At 40.4% G+C, this 11,799-nt stretch overlaps 2 long non-coding RNA genes across 2 annotated transcripts in view; one reads left to right on the plus strand and one right to left on the minus strand.

Moving 5' to 3' along the window:
- The window catches only part of LOC308308390, a 319,469-nt gene that overhangs the window by 171,587 nt on the left and 136,083 nt on the right, over positions 1-11,799 (plus strand). The gene's annotated exons all lie outside the window — the stretch shown is intronic.
- Positions 3-5,098, minus strand: LOC308308393. The gene is made up of 3 exons (XR_013963289.1): positions 5,012-5,098; positions 518-579; positions 3-186 (listed from the first exon to the last, which is right to left on the minus strand). It is a non-coding gene; the product is annotated as an uncharacterized lncRNA (long non-coding RNA).

An 11,799-nucleotide genomic window follows, 5' to 3' on the forward strand; every position in this document is an offset into this window, starting at 1 on the left:
TCTTCTTGGCTGTCTCTAGCTGCCAGACCTCATGTTGGTTATTAACCCCTTCACTCTCTCCCGCTGAGAGGTAGAGCTCTGTGTAGATGCTGCTGAGGGAGGGCACTTCAGTGATGTATGTCACACGATCAAGATGGTTCAAACTGACCTTATAAACCTTTAAATACTCCAGCGGACTGAAACCTGCTATGAGAAGACAATGAAGACATGTTAAACATGTTAAAGTTAATTTATAAATTTACATGTAATATAGCATACCATTAAAACTATTTCTTAAATACCCTCCAGAAAACCTACAGTTTGTCAAAAAATAGGGACAACATAAAGAAAAAACAGATAAATAATCAATATCATTGGATCATTTGTTTCTTTCTAAATGTACTGTATTAATCATCAGTATTTGGACAGTGATACAGGAATACAATGTGGACATTTAATCTGATGATGTTTTCTGCTATGTAAACATTTCATTAATTGATATGAAATGTTAATTAGTGTAAAATGTGTCCAGTCTTACTTTGTTCACTTGTGGTTTGACTGGATGTCTTCTGTTCAGGTGTGGTCTCTCTCTGTCTCTCTCTGTGTGGAGATGAACACAATATAATATGAATAATAGATAGTTTAATAACTTATATTATTTAACTAACCACTTAAAACCTATATGTTTTGTCTTTCAATGAATAGTGCCGATATACAAGCTCAGGAAGTGCTGTGATGCCATGTGTTGTGACCTTGTAGATCTGCTCTTTTTCCCATGGGTTTTGAAAATATTGTATAGATGAACATGTATTACATCACCTGGAATACATGATACAAAAACACAGCCCAGTTGTACACAAATGTTAATTTATATATCACTAGACTAGAGGTAATAGTTGTACATAATGTTCTTATATCACTGTAGACTAGAGGTAATAGTTGTACATAATGTTCTTATATCACTGTAGACTAGAGGTAATAGTTGTACATAATGTTCTTATATAGCTGTAGACTAGAGGTAATAGTTGTACATAATGTTCTTATATCACTGTAGACTAGAGGTAATAGTTGTACATAATGTTCTTATATCACTGTAGACTAGAGGTAATAGTTGTACATAATGTTCTTATATCACTGTAGACAAGAGGTAATTGTACATAATGTTCTTATATCACTGTAGACTAGAGGTAATAGTTGTACATAATGTTCTTATATCACTGTAGACTAGAGGTAATAGTTGTACATAATGTTCTTATATCACTGTAGACTAGAGGTAATAGTTGTACATAATGTTCTTATATCACTGTAGACTAGAGGTAATAGTTGTACCTAATGTTCTTATATCACTGTAGACTAGAGGTAATAGTTGTACAGGGTCAACATGTGTTCTGGAGGGTCATCAATGAGATGACAGGATGGAAGAGGACTGAGGACTGAGGAGGGACACAGCCCAGAGTAGAGGGTGACCACATGGTTCAAACACTTGTGGCTGATCTACGCCCGCTCGTGGCAGTGTTGGAAAGTAACTAAGTACATTTACTTAAGTAATGTACTTAAGTACAGTTTTGAGGTATTTGTACTTTACTCGGGTATTTCCAATTTCCAATACTTTTACTTACATCTCAGGGTTTCCTGCAGCACTTTACAGGCCAGGCGCCCCGCCCGGCCAGAAAACCCCCCCGCCCCCCCAAGGGTATTTAAAAATTAGCGTTTATTTCTTATTCTCTGCTCCGCCCGTTTAGTCAGTACAATAGTGTTGAAAGTGGATGGGGAAGTTGGTCGGTAACAAATTTGTAACAAATCAAGCGCTCCCTTCTCTTGCATGCGACGTCAACGCTCAGACAGCGTTCAGAATGAGCCCAGCCAGCCACTGCACTGCGAGCCACAGAGCAGGCTGGGCGCTCAAACTTAAAGTTGCAAAGCTTGCAAAGTTGCTGTAGCCTACAGTAGTGTGGTGTACTGTCTGTAGTTGTACAGCCAGTGACTGTGGACTTACGTTTTTTGATTCGCTTGCATCGCGGTCGTGTGCTAGTCTGCATCGATGTGTGACGTTATATAATCAATTATATCCTTGTTGATTTTACTCGACGATGATGCGCTAGCTACATGCTAACGCTAATGCCTTGACCTGGGAGCGTTTCGCTGTTATGCCTCTGTTCTTTCTGCCTACAGAGACTACACTAGTTACAAAAAGTCTCTCAAGAACAGACTAACTGAGCTCCAGTTACAAGTGAAAAGGATCAACCTTTTATTTGACGATGACTAGATTGCAAAAAGTCAGCCAGGAGAATCCACTAAATAAATCATCTGTGATGTATAACACTGTTTCCCAAACCCTGGGTCGGGACCCATTTGTGGGTCGTTGACACATTTTTTGGGTCCCATCATTTTTGGTTTCCTACATTTCGTTTTTAATTACAAACTTATTTCAAAACATTTTCAAAAAACATTCCCTCCCAAAAAAAGCTAAACATTCATGATAAAAAAAGTAGATTATTTTTCTAATTTCACGAATAAAAAAATACAAATGATCTAAGAAATTATCTTAGAAAACAAATAGGCCTATTTAAGAAGTAGTGGAAATAGCTGATCTACAAGCTCACAGTGCGCATTGTGTCTCTGTCTATTAAAGACAAGTCCCTAAATATTAGGATACTCTTATAACTATATCCATAGGCTATATTATATTTTATTGTAGATTCAATGTTGAATAAATGTGGATGATAGCATGTAGTTGTGTTTTCCGTCATCATGGGCACACTCATGTGTTTTTATAGGGCAAAAATAAGAATTAATATTAAAAATTAAGTGAATTAATTACTCTAAATAATTAATTAATTATCAAAAGTTTTCGTCAAGACCTTTTCCTGCAGGAAACCCTGCATCTGGGATCCAAATATTGTACTTCTACTCCACTACATGTATTTGAAACCTTATTTTCAAGTATATATTATGATATTATAAAACATACGTAAACCACTTTAGCCCTATTTTATACGTTGGCCATTTGAAAATAGCCAATCTACAAGCTCACAACGCGTCACAACGCGACACGTTGTGAGCTTGTAGATCTGCTATTTTGAAACATTTAGTACTTTTACTTTTGGTACTTTAAAGGGCCTACACCATGCTTTTAAAACTATATTTTTTGTATAAATATATGCTCAAAATTGAGTCTTAGACAGGTCTTAACCCCCAACACACACCCTGACCATTCCTCTTGTTTCTTATAGCTGTGCTATTTTTAGGCTCTGAAGCTGCAATACCAAAACGGCCTTTGTTTGCTCAGTGGCGCATCTAGTGGAGTTTCGTTTTTCCACCCTCCCCCTCCCCCCTATAACGTTGTCGACAATAATGTAATATTGGGCCAATACAAAAATAGGATAATCTTGCAGCTCTGATTATAGCCTACTGTAGGCCTATGTTGTATGTATGATATAAGCCTACTGTCAAATGACACAGGGCGACCGTTGCTAGACCAGACATTTATTATTTATGTATAATGTATAAAAATGTATGAAATATAACAGCCTAACCAGGCTATATTGTTTTCTTCACTGCATACTACGTATCAATCACGGTAAAACCATGTTTATTTTGGCGATAATGACATCATAGCCTAGTATAGAACAGTGGTTCGCAAACTTTTTGACGGCTCGCGGGCTCTCCTCTCACTATCCACGGCTCGTTCGCCACGCGAGCTCCGGGGATCGCGGGGCGCCCCGCGAGCGGCCCGCGAGCGCAGCCCGAGACGATACACATACGTCGGGCACCTACGCTCGGTCTGGTCGCTCGACCCGCTCCTCTTCCACCTGGTTGGAGCGTTTTCATCTGCAGCGCAGCGGGCAGCAGCGTGAGAGGAGAGCCGTGAGTGAGAGGAGAGGCAGGGTGTGGAGCTCTTTCTAGCCGGAGATCGTGAAGGGAGAGGCGTGGTGGCCAGCTCTCTATAGCCGGGGACAGCGATAGAAGATGCGGCGTGTAGCCGTGGAATTGTGGATACTAGTGAGAGGAGAGGCGGGGTGTGGGGCTCTTTCTAGCCGGGGACAGTGATAGAAGAGGCGGCGTGTTGCTCTATAGCCGGGGAGAGTGAAGGGAGGACCGGGGTGTTTTAGCTCACTCTAGCCGCGGACAGTGCTCGCTCCCACCCGGCCACCGCGGCGAGCTCCGCGGCTCGCTCCCACCCGGCCACCGCTCGCTCCCACCCGGCCACCACTCGCTCCCACCCGGCCACCGCGGAAAATTTAGGCCCAGGCTTCAGAAGGCCTCGGATCATTAAAAATAGGTATTTTGTTTCCTTGTTAGAAGGGACGAAGCTTGGGTCCTCGCAGTATATAACATCACATTTATAGTGCAATCCAGGAACGTTAAGACTTCTCCTTGGACATGTTGATAGCAAAAATGTTAATAAAATAAAAGTGAGTGAGAGCACTGAGTGAGCAGCCCCAGAACAGTAAGCCAGCTGCAGATGGAGGGACTGGACTGGAGGCTAAGAAAATTAGAAACAAATGAGGGGCTGGGTTTACAACAGTAGCTCTGGTTTTTACCTGAAGGGCGGGGTGGGGGGGAATCCGTGTGACGTCACACGGATTCAAATCTCAGAACAGCACTGTTCTGAGAACCCGTGGAAAGCTTTTCATCTCTGTCTGCCCAAAACCAGAGAAAGACACAACGGTCAGAAATAGGACTTTGTGAGGATAGAAGGTGCCAGTGGGACCCCAAAAAAAGGTTTTAAAATAGAAAAAGTGAAAATTCATGGTGTAGGTCCTTTAAGTAGATTTTGATGCTAATACTTTCATACTTTTACTCAAGTACATTTTGAATTCTGGACATTTACTTGTAATGGAGTACATCTACAGTATAGTGCAGTATTGATACTTTTACTTAAGTGAGTACTTTTTCCACGTCTGCTTTCAGGCAAACAAAATGTTACACCTGTGATACTCACACATCAGGGCTGTTTGGTGAATGGCACGTGATATTATCTCCACTGTGTTGTGTCTTATAGTGTGTACATTGTAATGGATTCACATACTGTGTGTGTGGAGGTCCAGGTTCATCACCAAAGTCGGAAGGCATTCCTCCTTTAGACCTGTCACTCTTCACAGACACACAGCTGGGTGTTGGAGACTCTGGTCTGTGGACAATCATAAACATGTTTCTATAATTATTTGTTTATTTATTTGTTTATTTAAACGGATCCTATTAGCTGACGCCATTAACGTCAGCTAGTCTTCCTGCATGGGGTCCAAAACATTAAAATACATTACAAATATATAAAATATCACAAAGTATTACAAAAATACAAAGAAATACAAATAAATACATAATCAGCAAAAATACATAATACAAAGTATCACCTAAAATAAAATAACATGTATACAACAAATTTAAAAAGTAAGAAAATTTGATTTTATGTGTTAAGTATGCATAAGAAGACAAAGTTTCCTTTTAAAACAGGCTTTTTCTCTGGTGTTACGAAGTTCATTTGGAAGACTATTCCATAGCATAATTGATCTATAAAAAGCAGCCCTCTTCATAGAATTAGACTTAGGTAGTGGAAAAGTGATCAGTCCGTCACTTGCTGCACGAGTAAAATGTGTATGGATTTCTGAACAACTAGTTATATTCTTATAAAAAAATGTAGGTGTGTGAGTGTTAATGACTCTGTGAAAAAATTTAAGTAAACTAGCAGAAAGTCTTTCTTTGACCATTGACCAAGCAAGACGTTCATGCATGTCTTTCACACTAGTTCTATAAGAACAACCCAGAACCAGTCTGGCAGCCTTATTCTGTGCAACTTGCAATTTTTGAAGCAGAACATTAGATGCTGATGACCATACTACAGAGCAGTAATCCAAATGACATAAAACCAATGAGCACACAACTTGACGAAACAGATTTGATGTTAAAAACGGTAAACACTTCCTAGTTATTCCCACAGCTCTTCCCATTTTGCCAACAACCTTGTCAATATGTTCAGACCATGACAATGTGCAGTCAAGCCAGAGTCCAAGAAGCTTCACAGTTCTTACTTGTTGTATTGTTTTACCTTCTATTTGTAGATTTAATTTAGGATTATCTGATAATCTAGAGTTAGATCCAAAAATTATACTAATTGTTTTAGAAATATTCAGAATAAGTTTGTTATTTTTTATCCACTCATATATTATGCTGAGCTCACTAGTCAGAACTTGATTGAGCTCCGAACATGTGGGGGCTGCATAATACAGAGTTGAATCATCAGCATACATTGTTAGATTAGCTCTACTTATTGCATACGGCATATCATTTGTGAAAATAGAAAATAGAAGGGGTCCTAGGCAGCTTCCTTGTGGAACTCCGCAGCACAGTGCCTTACTATCTGATAAGGCACCATTAAAATATACTCTCTGTGACCTTGCAGAGAGATAACTTCTAAACCACAGGATAGCAGAGGACTTAAAACCATAACTAGTAAGTTTGGAAATTAAAATGTCATGATCTATCACATCAAAAGCAGCACTAAAATCAAGCAACACTGTGCCCACAAGCTTTGAGTTATCAATTGACGTCAACCAGTCATCTGACATTTGTGTTAAAGCAGTGCAGGTGGAATGTCCAGACCTATAAGCATGTTGGTACATAGTTGTTAAATTATAGTCAGAAAAATAATCTTGTACTTGTTTAAACACAATCTTTTCTAATAGTTTACTTAATACTGGCAAAATGCTTATAGGCCTACTGTTGGGACCACAGAAAGTTGACTTTGTGTCTTTTGGTAGTGGAATGATTTTCCTTCCTTCCACAGCTTTGGACATACACCACTAATCAAACATTGATTGAAAATATGACAAAGAGGTTTAGTAATATATTCAGCTGATATTCTCAACAGCCTGCTATCCAGGTTGTCAGTACCAACAGCACCCCCAACAGGCAACATGCACAGTAACCTTTCCACCAACACAGCATCTACTTGATTAAATTCAAAAGTACATGACTTATCTTTCATTATGAATTTTGTAATCAATTCTTCAGAGTTGGAAACATTAATATCCATATTTTCTCGAAGTGTTGAAACCTTGTTCACAAAATATTCATTAAAATAATTTGCAATCTCCAGTGGCTTAGTTAGATAAACACCCTTTGTTTCAATGAAATTATCTCGTCAATAATAAAAAGGTTAGTTTGTTCAACATGATTTATTGTTATTTCTCATTACAATAAATGTATAATAATTAAATATGAGAAACATTATTGGGTTCTGGTTCCTCAACATTTCTGTGAACAGGAAAAACATCAAACGCTCCACAGAGCACAAACCTCCAGTGTTTTCCACTGCTTAGTATCTATTATTGGAATGGTTGATACCAACATTCTGTTCTTAGTATCTATTATTAGTATGGTTGATACCAACATTCTGTTCTTAGTATCTATTATTGGTATGGTTGATACCAACATTCTGTTCTTAGGAAGGCAATCATCAAAGTTGACATTATTTGATTTGGTATAAAATCACCTCTGGGTAGAACACAGCCAATGTATTCTGTGGATTTATGTATCAAATATGGAAGGATTTTGTCACTCTAAAATATTAAGAGCCAGACCACGATGTCTGTTCAGAAGAGTTTGATAAAAACTAAATGATGTGTTGTTTTCTGTGTGTTTTACATTCTGACCTGAGATCAGTAGAGTGGTGTCCATATTTGAAGTGAATAGGTCTATACATGGACGCGTCACTCTTCATGGAGACACAGCTGGGTACAGGAGACCCTGCTCTCTGCTGATGGACCCTGAGATAAAGAGAGGATCAATATGATTTTAAAGAGGCGTTGACATTAAGTGTTGCCCCTGGCACGTAAATAAAACTTTCAGGACAGTGTAGTTTGCTTTCAGGTTGCCCGACGGGGCAAGTGCTCATTTGAGAGGGGACGCAACAACCGTCTATAAACACACCAGATATCTGTCTAATCACTTGAACGTGGCCAGAGCGCTCTGTCTTCTGGTCTGTGGAATGTAAAATAAGAGCACTGTTTATCTATAATGTGCTGGTTTAACTGAACTTTGCAAAGGAACGATGCAGCAGTCAGAGAAACCACATTCCCCAGTCCCTTGATAACGATGTGGAAGTTTATCTGGAGCTCTTTGAGAGGACCACTGCTGGAGAGAGGTGTCCTGTAGCAGAGTGGGGTGGGATGCATGTCCAGACTCCAGATGTATCAGTAATCAATGCTGTGAACTTCACTGTTCTGCATCTCAAAACCAATATGTTGGCAAAGGAAAACCTCAGACAAGATAATGTGGAGTCCAAGGATCAAGATTTCATTAACGCTTTCAGGTATAATTTCTTCCCTAGCGGGAATGTCTGTGTAGAATTTCACGGAAATCACGCTGTGTTCATGATTTGAGGCACCCGACATATCCGCTTGGTTTAATGACTAGAAATACTGTGTACGGATTTGCCTTCAGCCAGACATGCACGCACGCACGCATGCATGCACGCACGCACACACACGCACACGCACTTTCAAGTATCATTTCTTCCTCTTCCTAATGGGAAAGTGCGTGCAAAATTTCACAGAAATCACACGCTGTGTTCATGATTTGTGGCATTTTGTTCAAAACGGAGCACTGCAAACTTTAGAAGCCAATCTTAGCCAATCAGGATGGAATATGAAAAATCTGACAAATGTAATCACTATAGGTATAATGTGTACTGATATTAGTACAAAATCTGGGAGCACTGTCAAACTAAATGTTTGACAGTGCTCTGACATCCAGGGAGTGTGTGTACTGTTTCGCTGCGATCGGGCAAACGGTGTCAGAGATTAGCTATTCACAGATGGGTAATGCATGCAGTTTTATGACACAGTTCTATCCAGTGGAGGCTGTCTCATTATCATCAAAGTTGACATTATTTGATTTGGTATAAAATCACCTCTAGATACAGTATACACAGCCAATGTATTCTGTGGATTTATGAATCAAATATGGAAGGATGTCGTCATGCTAAAATATTAAGAGCCAGACCACGATTTCTGTTCAGTAGAGTTTGATAACAACTAAATGATGTGTTGTTTTCTGTGTGTTTTACATTCTGACCTGGGATCAGTAGAGTGGTGTCCATCTTTGAAGTGAATAGGTCTATACATGGACGCGTCACTCTTCATGGAGACACAGCTGGGTACAGGAGACCCTGCTCTCTGCTGATGGACCCTGAGATAAAGAGAGGATCAATATGATTTTAAAGAGGCGTTGACATTAAGTGTTGCCCCTGACACGTAAATAAAACTTTCAGGACAGTGTAGTTTGCTTTCAGGTTGCCCGACGGGGCAAGTGCTCATTTGAGAGGGGACGCAACAACCGTCTATAAACACACCAGATATCTGTCTAATCACTTGAACGTGGCCAGAGCGCTCTGTCTTCTGGTCTGTGGAATGTAAAATAAGAGCACTGTTTATCTATAATGTGCTGGTTTAACTGAACTTTGCAAAGGAACGATGCAGCAGTCAGAGAAACCACATTCCCCAGTCCCTTGATAACGATGTGGAAGTTTATCTGGAGCTCTTTGAGAGGACCACTGCTGGAGAGAGGTGTCCTGTAGCAGTGGGGTGGGATGCCTGTCCAGACTCCAGATGTATCAGTAATCAATGCTGTGAACTTCACTGTTCTGCATCTCAAAACCAATATGTTGGCAAAGGAAAACCTCAGACTAAGATAATGTGGAGTCCAAGGATCAAGATTTCATTAAGGCTTTCAGGTATAATTTCTTCCCTAGCGGGAATGTCTGTGTAGAATTTCACGGAAATCAGACTGTGTTCATGATTTGAGGCACCCGGCTTGGTTTAATGACTAGAAATACTGTGTACGGATTTGCCTTCAGCCAAACATGCACGCATGCACGCATGCATGCACGCACGCACGCACACGCACTTTCAAGTATCATTTCTTCCTCTGCCTAATGGGAAAGTGCGTGCAAAATTTCACAGAAATCACACGCTGTGTTCATGATTTGTGGCATTTTGTTCAAAACGGAGCACTGCAAACTTTAGAAGCCAATCTTAGCCAATCAGGATGGAATATGAAAAATCTGACAAATGTAATCACTATAGATATAATGTGTACTGATATTAGTACAAAATCTGGGAGCACTGTCAAACTAAATGTTTGACAGTGCTCTGACATCCAGGGAGTGTGTGTACTGTTTCGCTGTGATCGGGCAAACGGTGTCAGAGATTAGCTATTCACAGATAGACACATGGACACATGGACACACACACACACGCACGCACGCACGCACGCACGCACGCACGCACACACACACACACACACATGGACGGACGGACGGACGGACGGACGGACGGACGGACGGACAGACAAACGGACAGGGTGCAAAACAGTCTCTGCCATGCCTTCAGCCTAGAGAGGACTAGTGCTTTTCTAAGTACCCACAGTCACACACATTTTATACATGTAGATCACTTTGTTGTGTTATATTGCTGTGTATATTGTAAAGGAGGATTCACTTACTCTGTGTGTGGAGGTCCACTGAAGTCAGGAGGTGCCCATTTAGAACAGTCACTCTTCATAGACACAAGGCTGGGTGTTGGAGACTCTGGTCTGTGGCGTTTGGCAGAACACTGACTTGCATCCATCTCTAGGTCTTTATTAAACCTGTCAGGGTTACAGTCAATGAAATAGATCATCTCTATGTCTTTATTAAACCTGTCAGGGTTACAGTCAATGAAATAGATCATCTCTAGGTCTTTATTAAACCTGTCAGGGTTACAGTCAATGGAATACAATAATTTATGCGTTTGTTAATACAGTATTTATCATGAATGATTTATGCTCTTTGTATTGCTTATTTATTGATATAATCTAGAATCCACGTTGAACCTGGTCATGTCATTAAAGGTCTGACATTTTAAAAATAAAGCATCACAATGCAATGTATTGTGAGCTTGTAGATCTGTTCCTTTTGGTACTTTTGCGTGACACTGTCAGGTTGTGTGTGTGTGTGTGTGTGTGTGTGTGTGTGTGTGTGTGTGTGTGTGTGTGTGTGTGTGTGTGTGTGTGTGTGTGTGTGTGTGTGTGTGTGTGTGTGTGTGCGTGCGTGCGTGCGTGCGTGCGTGCGTGCGTGCGTGCGTGCGCGTGCAGGTGTGTGTGTGTGTGTGTTTTATTACCACAACCACTGATGGGTAATGCATGCAGTTTACTATGACACAGTTCTATCCAGTGGAGCCTGACTCATTATCATCAAAGTTGACCTTATTTGATTTGGTATAAAATAACCTCTTGGCAGAACACAGCCAATGTATTCTGTGGATTTATGAATCAAATATGGAAGGATTTTGTCATGCTAAAATACTGAGTGCCAGACCACGATGTCTGTTCAGTAGAGTTTGATAACAACTAAATGATGTGTTGTATTCTGTGTTTTACATTCTGACCTGGGATCAGTAGAGTGGTGTCCATCTTTGAAGTGAATAGGTTTATCCATGGACCAGTCACTCTTCATGGAGACACAGCTGGGTACAGGAGACCCTGCTCTCTGCTGATAGACCCTGAGATAAAGAGAGGATCAATATGATTTTAAACAGGCGTTGACATTAAGTGTTGCCCCTGGCAGGTAAATAAAACTTTCAGGCCAGTGTAGTTTGCTTTCAGGACGGGGCAAGTGCTCATTTGAGAGGGGTCGCAACAACCGTCTATAAACACACCACCAGATATCTGTCTAATCACTTGAACGTGGCCAGAGCGCTCTGTCTTCTGGTCTGTGGAATGTAAAATAAGAGCACTGTTTATCTATAATGTGCTGGTTTAACTGAACTTTACAAAGGA

This window comes from Nannobrachium achirus, assembly GCF_963921795.1.
Source record: "Nannobrachium achirus genome assembly, chromosome: 23".
NCBI classification, from domain to species: Eukaryota; Metazoa; Chordata; class Actinopteri; order Myctophiformes; family Myctophidae; genus Nannobrachium; species Nannobrachium achirus.